This window comes from Pristiophorus japonicus, chromosome X (genome assembly GCF_044704955.1).
Source record: "Pristiophorus japonicus isolate sPriJap1 chromosome X, sPriJap1.hap1, whole genome shotgun sequence".
NCBI classification, from domain to species: Eukaryota; Metazoa; Chordata; class Chondrichthyes; family Pristiophoridae; genus Pristiophorus; species Pristiophorus japonicus.
The window spans coordinates 32,946,673-32,962,705 of record NC_092010.1 but is presented as its reverse complement, the minus strand read 5'-3'; the positions used below and the strand labels follow the sequence as shown (position 1 = coordinate 32,962,705).

At 47.0% G+C, this 16,033-nt stretch overlaps 1 pseudogene; it reads left to right on the top strand.

Annotated features, from left to right (window-relative positions):
• Nucleotides 1–12,447: 12,447 nt before the first annotated feature.
• Nucleotides 12,448–12,649, top strand: LOC139241047 (U2 spliceosomal RNA; annotated as a pseudogene).
• The last annotated feature ends 3,384 nt before the right edge of the window (nt 12,650–16,033 follow it).

The window sequence follows — 16,033 nt, the reverse complement described above, 5'->3', positions numbered from 1 at the left end:
TTAGATGTCAGGAGGAGGTTGGTAGAGACTCTTTTTAAATAGACACTGTTTGCTTTAAGTCCTGCCATAAGTCCCACCCACCTCCAATTCATTGGCTGACACAGTGGTGTGCATAGTCACTTTGTTAAAAAAGAAACAGAGCCAGGGTGCTCCACTGCAGCTTAAAGAGCAATTGAACTCTCTGTGAACTCACCCAGTATTTACTTAACAACAGTCAGCCGTTGCAGCCTTGAAGGAACACAGTAGTAGTAGACTCCATTACCATTGTGCATTATATGGTAAATGTAATGTATGCTCCTGTGAGCATGCTCATAAGCCTGTGGAGCTGTTGCACTGTGAGTGGCTTAGCCAGTCACGTGATATTCACAAGACTCAATAAAATGCCCGTTAATTGAGTTCAGGTTCTCCACGATGAGGCATACAGTTGTGAGCCTGGTGGATGAACTGGTGGGGTTCAGTTTGATTGTTAAACCTTTGCTAATAAACCAGCTAGTTCCTTGCAGCAAATGTGTTGCTGTGAATTCTTAAGCAAAGAACCCATGAAGGAAATACACTACAGTAAAGCCTTCCAGTCCTCATAAAACAATGCATCATCTAACTTACCATAAGCAGTGACATAGGAGATCCACGAGTAATACATTCAAAACAGGCAATCTGCGTACACTTCCTGTCCATTAGACTTGAGTCATCACACTCTGGGGGCTCAAATTTTACATTTCGAAAACAGCAACAAAACAGAACTCTAACTATGAGAACTGATAAAACCTACCAATCTGCACATCAATTGAACAAACCAAAATGCAGAAACTGCACATCCAAAAATAATCAAAATCCTTCCAACCACAACAAATTAGAAGTCTGTAACTATGAGAAATGAAGGAAATGTACCAATCCGAAAGAAAACAGCCAATCAAATTGCCAAAATGGGTTTTCAAAACCTTTCACATGCCATTTTTCTTTCACACAAATTTCCAGGGTTCAAAATCTCTTAACATAATGAGACATTAAGGGAGAGAAATTCGGCATGTTAGCGCCCCCAGTTAGCGCCTGGCGGGGGCGCTAACCGAGCGCTCAGGCAGTAGCACCGCGGCGGGGCAAATCCCGCATCGCACGGCAAATTCGTCGGCGATAACAGTTAACACCTCGCCACCTTTCGCCATGCAGATCGTGACGTCAGTGAGTGGGTAACGCTCGCTGGGCGCCCGATCTGTAAACCTCAGTAGCACCCCCCCCCCCCCCCGCCTTACCCCGACTGCGCCAGGGAGCGGAGGTGTGAACCAGCTGGCTGGCGGGGAGATACTTAAAGCGATGTGCCCCGGCTGTCATGGAACTTCCGCTCCAAAGGTTAGTTATGATTGGCAGAGAGCGCAGGATGACCCGAATTTCAAGGCCAAGATTTTCAAGTTGTTTCTAAGCCACGCCTTTCAGTTTAATAGCAGACTGTAAAACTGGCTGATGATCTTAACAGGAAATCCCTAAACCAGACACATCAGTTTAATAGTTTAGGTACCTTAATCATACCCATTGCTTTATTCGGGGTTAAATATGTCAACTTGTTCCCAAAGTTAGTCTCGGTGCAATTTAATCTTCTACAGCGAAGGCAGCTGAACAATCTTTGCAACCACCATCAACATGATTCATCAATTGGAATTCCAGAGTATCTGAGGTGTCTTATAGGTTTCTATGGAGGAATTCGCTCCATGGGGCAAATCGTCATCTTCATCTGTACTTATCTCTGTATGCTTTGTACCCAAGCTTTATGTCTCAGCGGGCCACATACAAGGAGCCTCACTGGCTACATCGAAAGTTTAAAACCAGGTTTCCATTCATTTGCACATATCTCCAGTTGCTGATATGAGCAGATTTTGGTGTTTTCTGATTTAGAATGTATTCATCAATAAAGCAACAGTCGTACAAACAGCCTTCTCCAAACCTCCAGCCCGCAAGATTCAAACAGGCCAAACCAGTGAGTAAGAAATGAGTACATATAGAAACTGAGATGCTTGGGGCTTTGTGGGGTTGACAGGCTGCTGACGGCCCATGGGCTGCAGTTTGAACGCCCCCAGCATTGGTGCAAGACGCACACCCATTCCCTTCCGCCAGTGACTTGGATGAATGGACCAAGTGTAATGTAGCCAAGTTTGCTGATGGTACAAAGATGGGTGGGAAAGCAAATTGTGAGGAGGACACAAATAATCTACAATGGGATATAGACAGGCTAAGTGAGTGGGGAAATATTTGGCAGATGGAGTATAATGTGGGAAAATGTGAGGTTATCCACTTTGGCAGAAAAAATAGAAAAGCAAATTATAATTTAAATGGAGAAAAATTGCAAAGTGCTGCAGCACAGAGGGACCTGGGGGTCCTTGTGCATGAAACACAAAAGGTTAGCATGCAGGTACAGCAAGTGATCAGGAAGGCAAATGGAATCTTGGCCTTTATTGCAAGGGGGATAGAGTATAAAAGCAGAGAAGTCCTGCAACAACTATTGGGTATTGGTGAGGCCACACCTGGAGTACTGCGTACAGTTTTGGTCTCCGTATTTAAGGAACGATATATTTGCATTGGAGCTGTTCAGAGAAGGTTCACTAGGCTGATTCCGAAGAAGAGGGGGTTGACTTATGAAGATAGGTTGAGTAGGTTGGGTCTATACACATTGGAGTTCAGAAGAATGAGAGGTGATCTTATTGAAACATATAAGATAATGAGGGGGCTCGACAAGGTGGATGCAGAGAGGATATTTCCACTCATAGGGGAAACTAAAACTAGGGGACATAATCTCAGAATATGGGGCAGGCCATTTAAAACTGAGATGAGGAGGAATTTCTTCTCTCAGACGGTTATAAATCTGTGGAATTCTCTGCCCTAGAGAGCTGTGGAAACTGGGTCATTGAATATATTTAAGGCAGAGATAGACAGATTTTTGAGCGATAAGGGAGTAAAGGATTATGGGGAGCGGGCAGGGAAGTGGAGCTGAGACCATGATCAGATCAGCCATGATCTTATTAAATGGCGGAGCAGGCTCGAGGGGCCAGGTGGCCTACTCCTGCTCCTATTTCTTATGTTCTTATTGTTATGTCTGTAATGCACTTATGAATGACTCCACGAGGCAATGTGTTGTACTCAAACTGTAGTAACCTTGGTCCTTTATTCATAACTCCGGAGTGAGGCACATGCATGGTGAGCAGCCTTTTACACTGGGCCCTGCACACCTATACAGGTGACCCTCAGGTTTACCACCGCAGTGCCCTCTGGTGGACAGCCTCTGCCACAGGGGCAGGAAACCCCGGTCTCCACCAGTTGCCAGTGGTGCCTCTAGTGGTGCCAGCATGATATATACACAGTGTAAACCTTATTGACAGTACATCAGGTAACAAGTCTCCATCTTATGCAACTATACAGTGACTACACAGAGAGTATATCTATAGTCTGCATATATAACACTTATGTTGCGCTCCATCTCATGACCGATATCAGGGTAGACATTTAACCGAGTCAGGAAAGACCAAGTGACAAGTAAACCCTTGGACCTGAACCCACCTTTTGGTTTGCAGCAAAGTGCTCAGCCACTTGGCCATAAGCGACCTAAACCTGGCTTTGCATTTTAATACTGACTTCCCAGTTTAATACAACCATTGGAGCCTCTTTCGTTGTGCCAACCAGCCACACTTCGAGCCAGTCAGATATGAACTGAGTGATAGGGTGTAAATAAATAACACATGGATTAATCACAACCGGTTGTTTTCTATTCAGCATTAATGGAAGTAAAATTCTCTACAAATTCGAGATTAATGACCATTTTTCGTGTGGGTTTAGTTGGCTTCATGTGGTTTTGTGTATTCTCTCAGCTCGTCTTCCTCGAAAGTGGACAACGCTTGTCGTTGCATCTCTATGAAATACACATGCAAATCAAAATCCTTTGGTTCTCCTTATCTTAGACTTTCTTAAAAGAAGCGCTCATGATTTATGCTGCATGATTTATAGATCTCCTTGGAACAGACCAAGAGGATGATTAATACAGTCTGAAACTGATCCTGTCCTTACTGCTTTTCATGTCAGGACACATAACATCGCAACAAGCCAGATGGGAGCAGTTATTGATGATACTGTTTTGTTACAGAGCGATTAACCTCGCACATGTTGAATAAACCTTCAGCTAATCGTCCGCTGTTTTTTCATTCTCAGGGTTTGAGTCACAATGGTGTTCATTTCCTGCAAATCTGTCCTCTGTCCCGAAATATCACTGGATTCAAAAACAATTTCCAAATGGATCTAATTAAAAACAGCACTGCAGTAGAACTCACAGGAAGATCATCTCCAAGTTGCTGGCTTCCTAACACCCACTCCTGTTAGCTTCTTCTCGTTGGGCACTTTCAAAAGGAGTGTTAGTGTCCGGAATTGCTTTGCACCATCTCCTGTCACAAGCCACCAAATCACATACAGACCTCGATAATATGCCGGACAAATATCAAACCAACCAAACATCAAAGAAACACATTATTAACTCATGAGGAACATTCTGCTCAGCATATGGAAATTATATTCGACATGAATTGTCTTGTGCTACTGGAAGGAAATGCTGTACTCTTGAAAAAAGAAGAGGTCTCGTGAAAAAAGGTGTGACCTAATAGAGGTCTTTAAAATGATGAAGGGTTTTGATAGAGTGGACACAGAGAGAACATTTCCAGTTGTGGGGAAGAGCATAACTAGAGGCCATCAATATAAGGTAGTCACCAAGAAATCCAATGGGGAATTCACGAGAAACTTCTTTCCCCAAAGAGCGGTGAGAATGTGGAACTCACTACCACAGGGAGTGGTTGAAGCGAATAGTATAGATGCATTTAAGGGGAGGCTAGACAAGCATATGGGGGAGAAGGGAATAGAAGGTTATGCTGATAGAGTTAGATGAGGAAAGACGGGAGGAGGCTCGAGTGGAGCATAAACGCCGGAATGGACTGGTTGGGCCGAATGGCCTGTTTCTGTGTTGTATATCCGATGCATATATAAAAGCTTCTCACTGATGCAATCTTTATTGTCTTGTTTTCGGGCCTTTTGTATTTGCTTTTTGTCTATGCATATAGTTCCCCCCCCCCCCAGGTGGGCATCCTGCTCCGAGGTGCCTGCCATTGCCCACTGGAACTAGCTGGCAGGAGATATGCTCTGGCTTTTCTTTTCTCCCACTGGAAATGTAGCTCGGTTTGCTCGACAGCCCAGTTGAGAATGGGAATTTTTGCGGGAATCAAGAGAACAAACATGCCTCTCACCGAGCTGCAGCACAGATTTTAAAATAAGGTGTACGTTATGTCTGTAATGCACTTATGAATGACTCCACGGGGCAATGTGTTGTACTCAAACTGTAGTGACCTTGCTCCTTTATTCATAACTCCAGAGTGAGACACAAGCATGGTGAGCAGCCTTTTATACTGGGCCCTGCACACCTATACAGGTGACCCTCAGGTTTCCCACTGCAGTGCCCTCTGGTGGACAGTCTCTGCCACAGGGACAGAACGCCACGTCTCCACCAGTTGCACCCTCTAGTGGTGCCAGTATAGTATATACACAGCGTAAATCTTATTGATAGTACATCAGGTAACATGTCTCCATCTTATGCAACTATACAGTGACTACACAGAGAGTATATCTATAATCTGCATATATAACAGCGTATTTATTTCATTTTCAGATGATATGAAGGCAGTCGTCATTATTATGAAGCAAGCATCAGAATTCAAGCCTGTATCCACCACATGCCCAATTTCTATCATGCCCCTTTATGCTCCTACAATACAACAATGACTACACTTCAGAAGTACTTTATTGGCTGTAACTGGACCAACCACATAAATACTGTGGCAACAAGAGCAGGTCAGAGGCTGGGTATTCTGCGGCAAGTGTCTCACCTCCTGACTCCCCAAAGTTTTTGCACAATCTACAAGGCACAAGTCAGGAGTGTGATGGAATACTTTCCACTTGCTTGGATGAGTGCAGCTCCAACAACACTCAAGAAGTTCGACACCATCCAGGACAAAGCAGGCCGCTTGATCGGCACCCCGTCCACCACCTTCAACATTCACTCACTCCACCACCGGTGCACCGTGGCTGCAGTGTGCACCATCTACAAGATGCACTGCAGCAACTCGCCAAGGCTTCTTCGGCAGCACCTCCCAAACCTGCGACCTCTACCGCCTAGAAGGACAAGGGCAGCAGGCGCATGGGAACACCACCACCTCCACGTTCCCCTCCCAGTCACACACCATCCTGACTTGGAAATATATCGGCCGTTCCTTCATCGTCGCTGGGTCACAATCCTGGAACTCCCTCCCTAACAGCACTGTGGGAGCACCTTCACCACACGGACTGCAGCGGTTCAAGAAGGCGGCTCACCACCATTTTCTCAAGGGGCAATTAGGGACGGGCAATAAATGCCGGCCTTGCCAGCGACGTCCACATCCCAGGAAGGAATAAAAAAATATTGTGACGTCCTGAGGTCGTGAAAGGCACTATATAAATGCAAGCCTTTCTTTTCTGTAAGAAGTGGTAACTTTGCAATCCACTGCGGCACCATTCTGCCTGACTAGTTACTGAGTATATTTGATTTACGATAGAAACGATGCTGACTACGTCTCGTGCCAGTACCAGTTTTTGTTTCTAATTTGAACAGCACAGAAAACAAAACATTAAAAAATTGTGAAGAAGGGCCACTCGACAGAGGTGCTGATGTACCTGCAACACTTCAACATGAATCAAAGCCTTCAGGAGAGGAGGAGAGAACGTTTGGGGGCATAAAAAGCCCTTTGTTCCATTTGCATCTCCTTTCAACCTGCATGGCCAAGAGGGCAGTGTGCTGGTTTTCCATGGCAACGCGATCGGAATAAGAAACCCAGACGTCTGAGGGATTTTGTTTGCCATGTCTTGACAAAGTAAGGGGGGGGACGTCATTGGAACAAGACTTCCGGTCTGCTACAGGAAGTGATTATGTAGCAGGAATTTCTTCCCCGCTACATAATCCTCTCTATATTTGGCAGCGGCCTCATTTTCATCAAAATGCAGGGTGAGCTGCATGCAGTGACAATAAGGGTCGCCAACTCTGTGTGGAAGTATTTCTGTAGGTTTTATCACATGACCTCCCACCTCCAACAGGCCCATCCAGTCAAACAGCCTCTTTTCCCCATTTTTAATATTTTTAGAACTAATAAACCAAAGTGTTCAAAGAAAATGAAAAAAAAAAACACGATTTCTTTAACGGCCCTGTAATTTTTCTCCCAGGCTTTGCTCATAGCAGTGAACCGGAGATTAATCTCTAATTCCTGGCGATTCCAGGACATTCCCGAGAGATTGGCAACCCTCAGGGCCAATAATATTAGTCAACTAATAAAAATAAAGCCAAAAATTGACTCTAATTGTCTGTGCTTGACTTGAATTGTAAGCGATCGTTTGACCTACTCATGATTAAAATTTAGCTTCAATTCTTCTGGAATAATAAGTAAATGTCATAGTTGAAAAGTAATTGGCATAAAAGTACAAATTATCGCTAAAACACATTCCTTAGGAATCCATCAGCAACAAAGGAACTGTACAAAATACACTCTATGGAATAAGATCTTTAATTTAAACATTATTTTTGTGTCGTTCCCAGAGACAGCCTTGTATAAATAGTGTTCTCAAATAGTCCATCACCCAGTACTGGACAGTTGTAAATGATTCCTTATTGGAGGTGCTTTGAACTTGTCTGTTTGTGAGATTGCGATTTTTTTTCTCACTTTGTTTATTGATATCTTTCTGTCCATCTCTCTCCCACCCTGCCTGTCTGTCTAGATTTTTCTTTCTTTCTCTCTTTCTCTCTCTCTCTCTCTCTCTTCCTCCCTCCCTTCCTTCCTTCAAATTTTAAGCCAACATCCAAACCCTTCCCTGGTTGCTAAAGCTTCACAATCTCTTATTGAAATCAAATCTAAAATATATATCAGGTAAGTTTATTTTTACGCCTATTAAAACATATTAAAATAATTTCAAAAAAATAATCTTTTGTCTAAACCAGTTAATGACATTCAATTTCAATTAAGTTTAAATATGTGAAGTGTTTTTCTTATTTATTTAAAATGTTTGAGTTTTTGGGGGTATCCCCATTCATAGTAATGGTGATCACCGTACAAACGGAACTCACCAATATTGTGAATGGGGACACGCCATTTTCATTGGTTGGTCCAGGCCCATGTGATCCCAGAATGCCCATACGCTCCTGGAATACGTGGGCCTCTGCGCTGGGCTGTGCATCTAGGCCTCGTAGCACAAGTGCTCGTTCCTCCGGGACCGCCAGGAACTTGCATTAAAAACATTTCGGTCGAAGGCATCCGCCTGCAGGAAGCCTCCGACCTCAATTTCTGGGCCACAGAACCCTTGCCGCTGTCAAGGGCAAAGGTTTTTATCCCATCAGTCTGGGCTGCATTTGCACCCAGGCCCAGGATGTGAAAGAAATAGTGTGTTAACGCACTGCACACCCAGTTGCTATTATCATCATCATAGGCAGTCCCTCGAAATGAGGATGACTTGCTTCCACGCCAAAATGGGATGAGTTCACAGGTGTTTCAATGAAGGACCTGATATTCCAGATCCCGAACTACATCCTGAAGGGTGGAAGATGCCTGTGTGCGGATTTTTTTAACATGTGGTGGCCGTTGCACACCAGCCACCACACGGGCTTGACAGAGCTAGGTCTTGGTCCAGTGGCAAGGGTTAACCAGGACGACTGGAGACCAGCTCTGCTGCACGGACCGAGTGCGCACTCATATCGCAGTGTGGGCTGGGCCCGTGCTGCCCCTGGGCCCTCGCCTCTTCTGGGCCTCGAACTCACGCCTCTCCTGGGTCCCGATCACATCGCTCGACAATCTCTCGCCGCTCCTTCGCCCCGACCTCGTCGCTCCTGCTGTATCTGCCCACGCTCCAATCACCGACCTGGACCTTGATGATGTCCCTCTTCACTGCCGTCACCCTCCTGCACCAGCTCGCGCTGTTCCTTGCTGTGGTACACTTCCTCGCTGCCCATGGCCGCCGCTCCTGTTATGGCCCCGACCTGCCGCTGATGGTCTCTCGCAGGTTGGGGCCGCCAGGCTGTTATATGCTTTATATAACTCACTGCCAGCTATCTATTATCCCATAGATAAACATTAAACAAAATAAATGTTAAATTCAGGCAGAAAGTGTAAAAACATATGCCTGCTGTGTTAATTGGCATGCTTTTTTTTTACTCATTCACGGGATGTGGGCATCGCTGGCAAGGCCGGCGTTTATTGCCCGTCCCTAATTGCCCCTTGAGAAGGTGGTGGTGAGCCGCCGCCTTGAACCGCTGCAGTCCGTGTGGTGAAGGTGCTCCCACAGTGCTGTTAGGGAGGGAATGCACGAAACCTGTCTTACATGCTGGATATGTCTATATCAGCAACTTCACACAATCCAGAATGTGTGGGTCTGTGGTTATTGTCTTCCAATCTGCCATATGAAACAGGAACGTTTAGTCATGAAACTGTTCTGCTTTTTTGGGGTTTTTCAGCAGCTTTTATATGGGCATAACAATCTCATGTATCATAGCTTGGTGTGAGAGCATCTCATAAAACATCAGGAACTCCCACAGAGTTTCCGATGATTTTAGACATCGACCATATGTGTAGAAAAGGATAACTGCAGCCTCACAAAGGGTGGCTCATGGAATGTAATGGCAGCCTTGAGGAGGGTAATGGTGAAGAGCAGCCAGGATTACTTGCAATAAAATATATCAAAGATGCCCTGGTTCCCTTTGAAAGTCGGAGTGCCACTGCACGTGCCTAGGAGCGAACCATCTCTCCACACGGGCAATGATGCCCTGAATTTTAAAAGTAGCTGGAATGTCCATGGTGCACATCCCATGCACCCAACAGCATAGCTATTGGGAAAGGCTGAATAGCCCGGGGCTCTTTTCTCTAGAAAAGAGAGAGCCGAGGGGTGACCTGATAGAGATCCTTAAAATTATGAAGGGTTTTGGTAGGGTAGACATAGAGAAGGTGTTTGCACTTGTGAAGAGAGACCCAAGACGAGGGGCCATCAATATAAGATAGTTACTGATACTGTACGCTTATCACTACAATAAATCACACGTGGCCCATGCTGGAGCTGATCACCTTGTGACCTTTAGGTTTAATGTCAACTCCAAAAGTGAGCACTGCAGGGGGAGCCTGCTTTATATAGGGAGGCAGCACGAGGTGCTGTAACGTGTGCCTCCCGGGCTTTCCCCATCTGTTGGCTACTACATGTAATTACATGGTACAATGTATGGTCCAGAGCATAGCTGCAAATACATCACATCACCAAGAAATCCAATGGGGAATTCAGGAGAAACTTCTTTACCCAGAGAGTGGTGAGAATGTGGAACTCGCTACCACAGGGGTATTCACCTCATGGTTGAGGTGAATAGTATAGATACATTTAAGGGGAAGCGAGATAAACACATGAGGGAGAAAGTGTTAATGCTTGGGGGTCACCAGACACCAGAGGTCGGAGGTCATCAGGCTGTACGCATGTGGCATGTGTGCTTGGTCACCTGTATATAAGCTGGGTGTCTTTGTCGCACAGGCACTCTTGGGCTGGAATAAAGATGGATCAGGTTGCACCTAAGTGAGTTTACAGTAACCAGACTCTTGAGTCACTACAGAAAGGAATAGAAGGATATGGTGATGGGGATGAGATGAAGAGGGGAGGAGGCTCGTGTGGAGCATAAACACCGGCACAGAGCAGTTGGGCTGAATGGCCTGTTTCTGTGCTGTAAATACCCTGTAAGACTACAAACCTCTCAACCGACGTACTTTAATTGAGACATTCTCACATTAAACACCATAGCTAAAGAAATCAAATCGTAATGGACGTAAGGCTCCCAGTCCGGCAAAATCAGCTGATTGGCTGCTTCTGTGAGAAATAATGCTCCCACCTGAGTTCGGAGAACCCTTGCTCCCACCCTAGCCTGAATTCCAATCTTTCAACACGCTGCAGGTTGAGACATAAGACACACTGACATCGACTTACTACAGGCCTCAGGGGGTCAAACTGCCAATTGAGTAGATTGACTAGTATCTATGTGGCCATGACAACATGCAGCACATCAACTTCTAGGACAATGTGTTTACTCTGGCTCTTATACTCGAGCTGACATATTATGAATAAAGATTCCACCTTTTAAATGTCTGATCAGAAGTGCTTTCAAGCTACCAGTTTTCAAATTATTGATTCATGCTGTTACACAGGATATATGGCACAGAAACAGGTCACCCGGCCCAACCAGTCTATCATGTATTTAACCCCTTGCAACCTGTATTACACTACCACCAGAGGGCCTACCTGTTGGAGTCCCAAGGGATCCCAGCATCCTTTGGGAGCACGGTATATAAGCAGGCCACCCACGAGGTACCTGCACTCTGGAGTCTTATTAAAGGAGCTAAGGTTACACTTGCTCATTGTTCACAGTACTCAGTTTCATCCTTGATCGTGAACTTATCAATTGGCGACGAGGTAACGAACAACTGCGCGAAAATGCAAAGAGCAGTCGGTGTCCTGGAGAAGTTCTCAGAAGGGGATGATTGGGAGGCCTTCGTGGAGAGACTCGACCAATACTTTGTGGCCAACGAGCTGGAAGGGGACGAGAACGCTGCCAAACGAAGGGCGATCCTCCTAACTGTCTGGGGGGCACCAACCTATGGCCTCATGAAGAATCTCCTGGCCCCGGCAAAACCAACAGAGAAATCCTATGAAGAATTGTGTACGCTGGTCCGGGAGCATCTAAATCCTAAGGAAAGCATTTTAATGTGAGATATCGGTTCTACATGTGTCAACAGTTGGAGGACCAGGAAGTGGCGAGCTATGTCGCTGAACTAAGGTGCCTTGCAGGACATTGTGAATTTGAGGGATTCCTAGAACAAATGCTTAGAGACTTTTTTGTACTGGACAATGGCCATGAGGTAATCCTTCGCAAACTGTTAACCGTTGAAACTCCGAATCTAAGTAAAGCCATAACCATAGCCCAGGCATTTATGTCCACCAGCGACAACACCAAACAGATTTTGCAGAGTAAAGAAGCTTCAGCCAGTACTGTGCATAAAGTAACGTCAGTTTTGAGCAGAAATGTACATGGCAGCCGGCTGCTGCTGCCCGATCTCAGTTGACCCAGAGTCCGCCATCAATCGTTAACGCGAGGCAGTTAACACCTTGTTGGTGTTGTGGAGGTGATCATCGGCCCCATCAATGCCGCTTCAAGCACGATGCGTGCAATGGTTGCATAACAATGGGACACCTCCAATGAGTGTGCAGGTGAGCTGCAAACCCTGCAAACCACCACGTTGCAGAGGAAGATCGATCCACTGTGGATCAGACGGAATCGGAGACTCGTACCGAGGAGGCAGAAGTGTACGGGGTACACACATTCACTACGAAATGTCCGCTTCTCGGCCTTTTGGCTAAGATCATGCGTAACTGACCTGACAGGGGAGTAACCATGACCCCAAAGTGGTTGTCCCTGGATCAGGAAGGTGGTTCTCCTATGCTTTTTGGAAATAGGAGGTGGGTGGGGTGGCTTGACCCATCCACCTCCATGGCACGAACCTGGTATTGCAGTACTTCCAGGAACGGTGCAGTGGCTCTTGGCCTTTTGGCTATGAGCATTGGTGCAGAGTGATCCTTGATGTGTGCAAGGTGACCTCTGGTGTTTGTGATTTGACAAAGAATTGGAAAGATTGGCTACGAATTAAAAAAAAAAGAAATGTCCACCAATAATGTTGAAAGTTGAACTGAACGGTATTCCAATATCTATGAACTGGACACGGGTGCGAGTCAGTCCATAATGAGTAGAAAGGCCCTCATCAGGCTGTGGGGCAAAAAGGCACACAGGCCCAAGCTCAGCCCCATTCACACCAAACTAAGGACTTACACCAAGGAACTAATCCCTGTAATTGGCAGTGCAGAAGTCAAAGTCTCCTATGATGGAGCAGTACACGAACTCCCGCTGTGGATTGTACCAGGGGATAGCCCCACGTTGTTTGGCAGAAGCTGGCTGGGAAAAATCCGCTGGAACTGGGACGACATCCGAGTGCTTTCGTCTGTCGATGAGGCCTCATGTACCCAGGTTCTGAGCAAGTTCCCATCATTATTCGAGCCAGACATTGGAAGCTTCTCGGGGGTGAAAGTGCAGATCCATTTGGTTCCCAGTACGCGACCCATCCACCACAAGGCACGGGCGGTACCGTACATGATGTGTGAGAAAGTGGAAATTGAGCTGGACAGGCTGCAGCGAGAAGGCATCATCGCGCCGGTGGAATTCAACGAGTGGGCAGTCCAATTGTCCCGGTACTTAAAGAGGACAGCACAGTCAGAATTTGTGGGGACTACAAAGTAATGATTAACCGTTTTTCGCTACAGGACCAGTACCCGCTACCCAAGGCAGACGATCTATTTGCAACCCTGGCTGGAGGGAAGACGTTCACCAAGCTGGACCTGACCTCGGCCTACATGACGCAGGAGCTGGAGGAGTCTTCGAAAGGCCTCACCTGCATCAACACGCACAAAGGTCTGTTTATCTATAACCGGTGCCCGTTCGGGATTCGGTCGGCCGCGGCTATTTTTCAAAGGAACATGGAGAACCTGCTAAAGTCGGTTCCTCGCACCGTGGTTTTCCAGGACGACATACTGGTTACAGGCCGGGACACCATTGAACACTTGCAGAACCTGGAAGAGGTTCTTAGTCGGTTGGATCGCGTGGAGCTCAGGTTGAATCGCTCGAAGTGTGTTTTCCTGGCACAGGAGGTCAAGTTCTTGAGAAGAAGAATCGCAGCAGACGGCATCAGACCCACCGACACCAAGACGGAGGCCATCAGGAACGCGCTGCGACCACAGAACGTGACGGAGCTGCAGTCGTTCCTGGGACTCCTTAACTATTTCGGTAATTTCCTACCTGGGTTAAGCACCCTGCTAGAACCCCTACATACGCTACTGCGCAAGGGAGACGACTGGGTATGGGGGAATTCACAAGAGGCTGCCTTTAAGAAAGCCAGAAATCTGTTGTGTTCAAAACGAACTGCTTGTCCTGTATAATCCTTGTAAAAGATTAGTGCTGGCTTGTGATTCATCGTCATACGGGGTCGGGTTTGTGTTACAACAGGTTAATGAATCGAGGATTTTGCAACCGGTCGCTTATGCGTCCAGGAGTTTGTCCAAGGCCGAAAGGGCCGACAGCATGATTGAAAAAGAGGCTCTGGTGTGCGTTTACGGGGTAAAAAAAATGCACCAGTACTTATTTGTCCTCAAGTTTGAGCTTGAAAATTACCACAAGCTGCTCATATCGCTGTTCTCCGAGAGCAAAGGGATTAACACCAATGCCTCTGCCCGCATCCAAAGATGGGCGCTCACGCTGTCGGCCACAGACCGGGCACAGAGAACTGCACAGATGCTCTCAGTCGGCTACCATTGCCCACCACCGGGGTGGAAATGGCACAGCCAGCAGACGTGCTCATGGTAATGGATGCATTCGAGAACGAAAAGTCCCCCGTCACGGCCCGCCAGATCAGGACCTGGACCAGCCAGGATCCTTTACTGTCCTTAGTAAAAAACAGTGTCCTCCCTGGGAGCTGGTCCAGTGTCCCAGCGGAGATGCAGGAGGCGATTAAGCCGTTCCACAGGCGCAAAGACGAAGTGTCCCTGAGGGCGGACTGTCTGTTGTGGGGCAATCTTGCCCAAGAAAGGCAGAGATACGTTCATTTGTGAACTGCACAGCACCCACCCAGGCATTGTAATGATGAAAGCCATAGCCAGATCCCATGTGTGGTGGCCCGGCATCGACTCAGATTTAGAGTCATGTGTGCGCCAGTGCAACACTTGCTCTCAGCTGAGCAATGCACCCAGAGAGGCACCGCTAAGTTTGTGGTCATGGCTCTCCAAACGGTGGTCGAGGATCCATGGACTATGCGGGCCTATTTCTCAGCAAAATGTTTTTGGTTGCCGTGGACGCTTACTCAAAATGGATTGAATGTGCGATAATGTCTGTAAGCACGTCCACGGCCACTATTGAAAGCCTACGAGCCATGTTTGCCACGCACGGCCTGCCTGATGTCCTGGTCAGCGACAATGGGCCGTGCTTCACCAATGCTGAATTCAAGGAATTCATGACCCGCAATGGGATCAAGCACGTCACATCTGCCCCGTTCAAGCCCACATCCAACGGCCAGGCAGAACGGGCAGTTCAGACCATCAAGCAAAGCTTGAAACGTGTGTCGGAAGGCTCCCTGCAGACCCGGCTGTCCCAAGTGCTGCTCAGCTACTGCACCAGACCCCACTCACTCACCGGGACTCCCCCAGCCGAGCTGCTCATGAAAAGGGCGCTTAAAACAAGGCTCTCTCTTGTACACCCTGATCTCCATGATCACGTGTAGGGTAAGAGGCATCAACAAAGTGTGTACCATGACCGCACAAATTTGTCACGTGATATTGAGATCAATGATCCTGTGTTTGTGCTCAATTATGGACATGGTCCCAAATGGCTCGCTGGCACGGTCACAGCCAAAGAGGGGAGTAGGGTGTTTCAGGTCAAACTGACCAATGGGCAAACGCACAGAAAACATTTGGACCAAATCAAATTGCGGTTCACCAACAGTTACGAACAACCCGAAGAGGACACCACCAACTTTGACCCTCCAACACACACACAAGTGGCAACTGACATCACAGTTGATCACGAAACCGAACTCCGCATCCCCAGCAGCCCGGCAACCCAACAGCCCAGTGAAGAACTGACCAACCCACCCACACCTGCATTTGTACCGAGACGTTTGACAAGGGAGCGTAAAGCCCCAGATCATCTCACCTTGTAAATAAGTGTACTGTTGACTTCACGGGGGAGTGAAGTTATGTATTTAACCCCTTGTAACCTGTATGACACCTGACCACCAGAGGGCAAACCTGTTGGAGTCCCAAGGGATCCCAACATCCCTTGGGAACACGGTATATAAGCAGGCCACCCACGAGGTACCTGCAC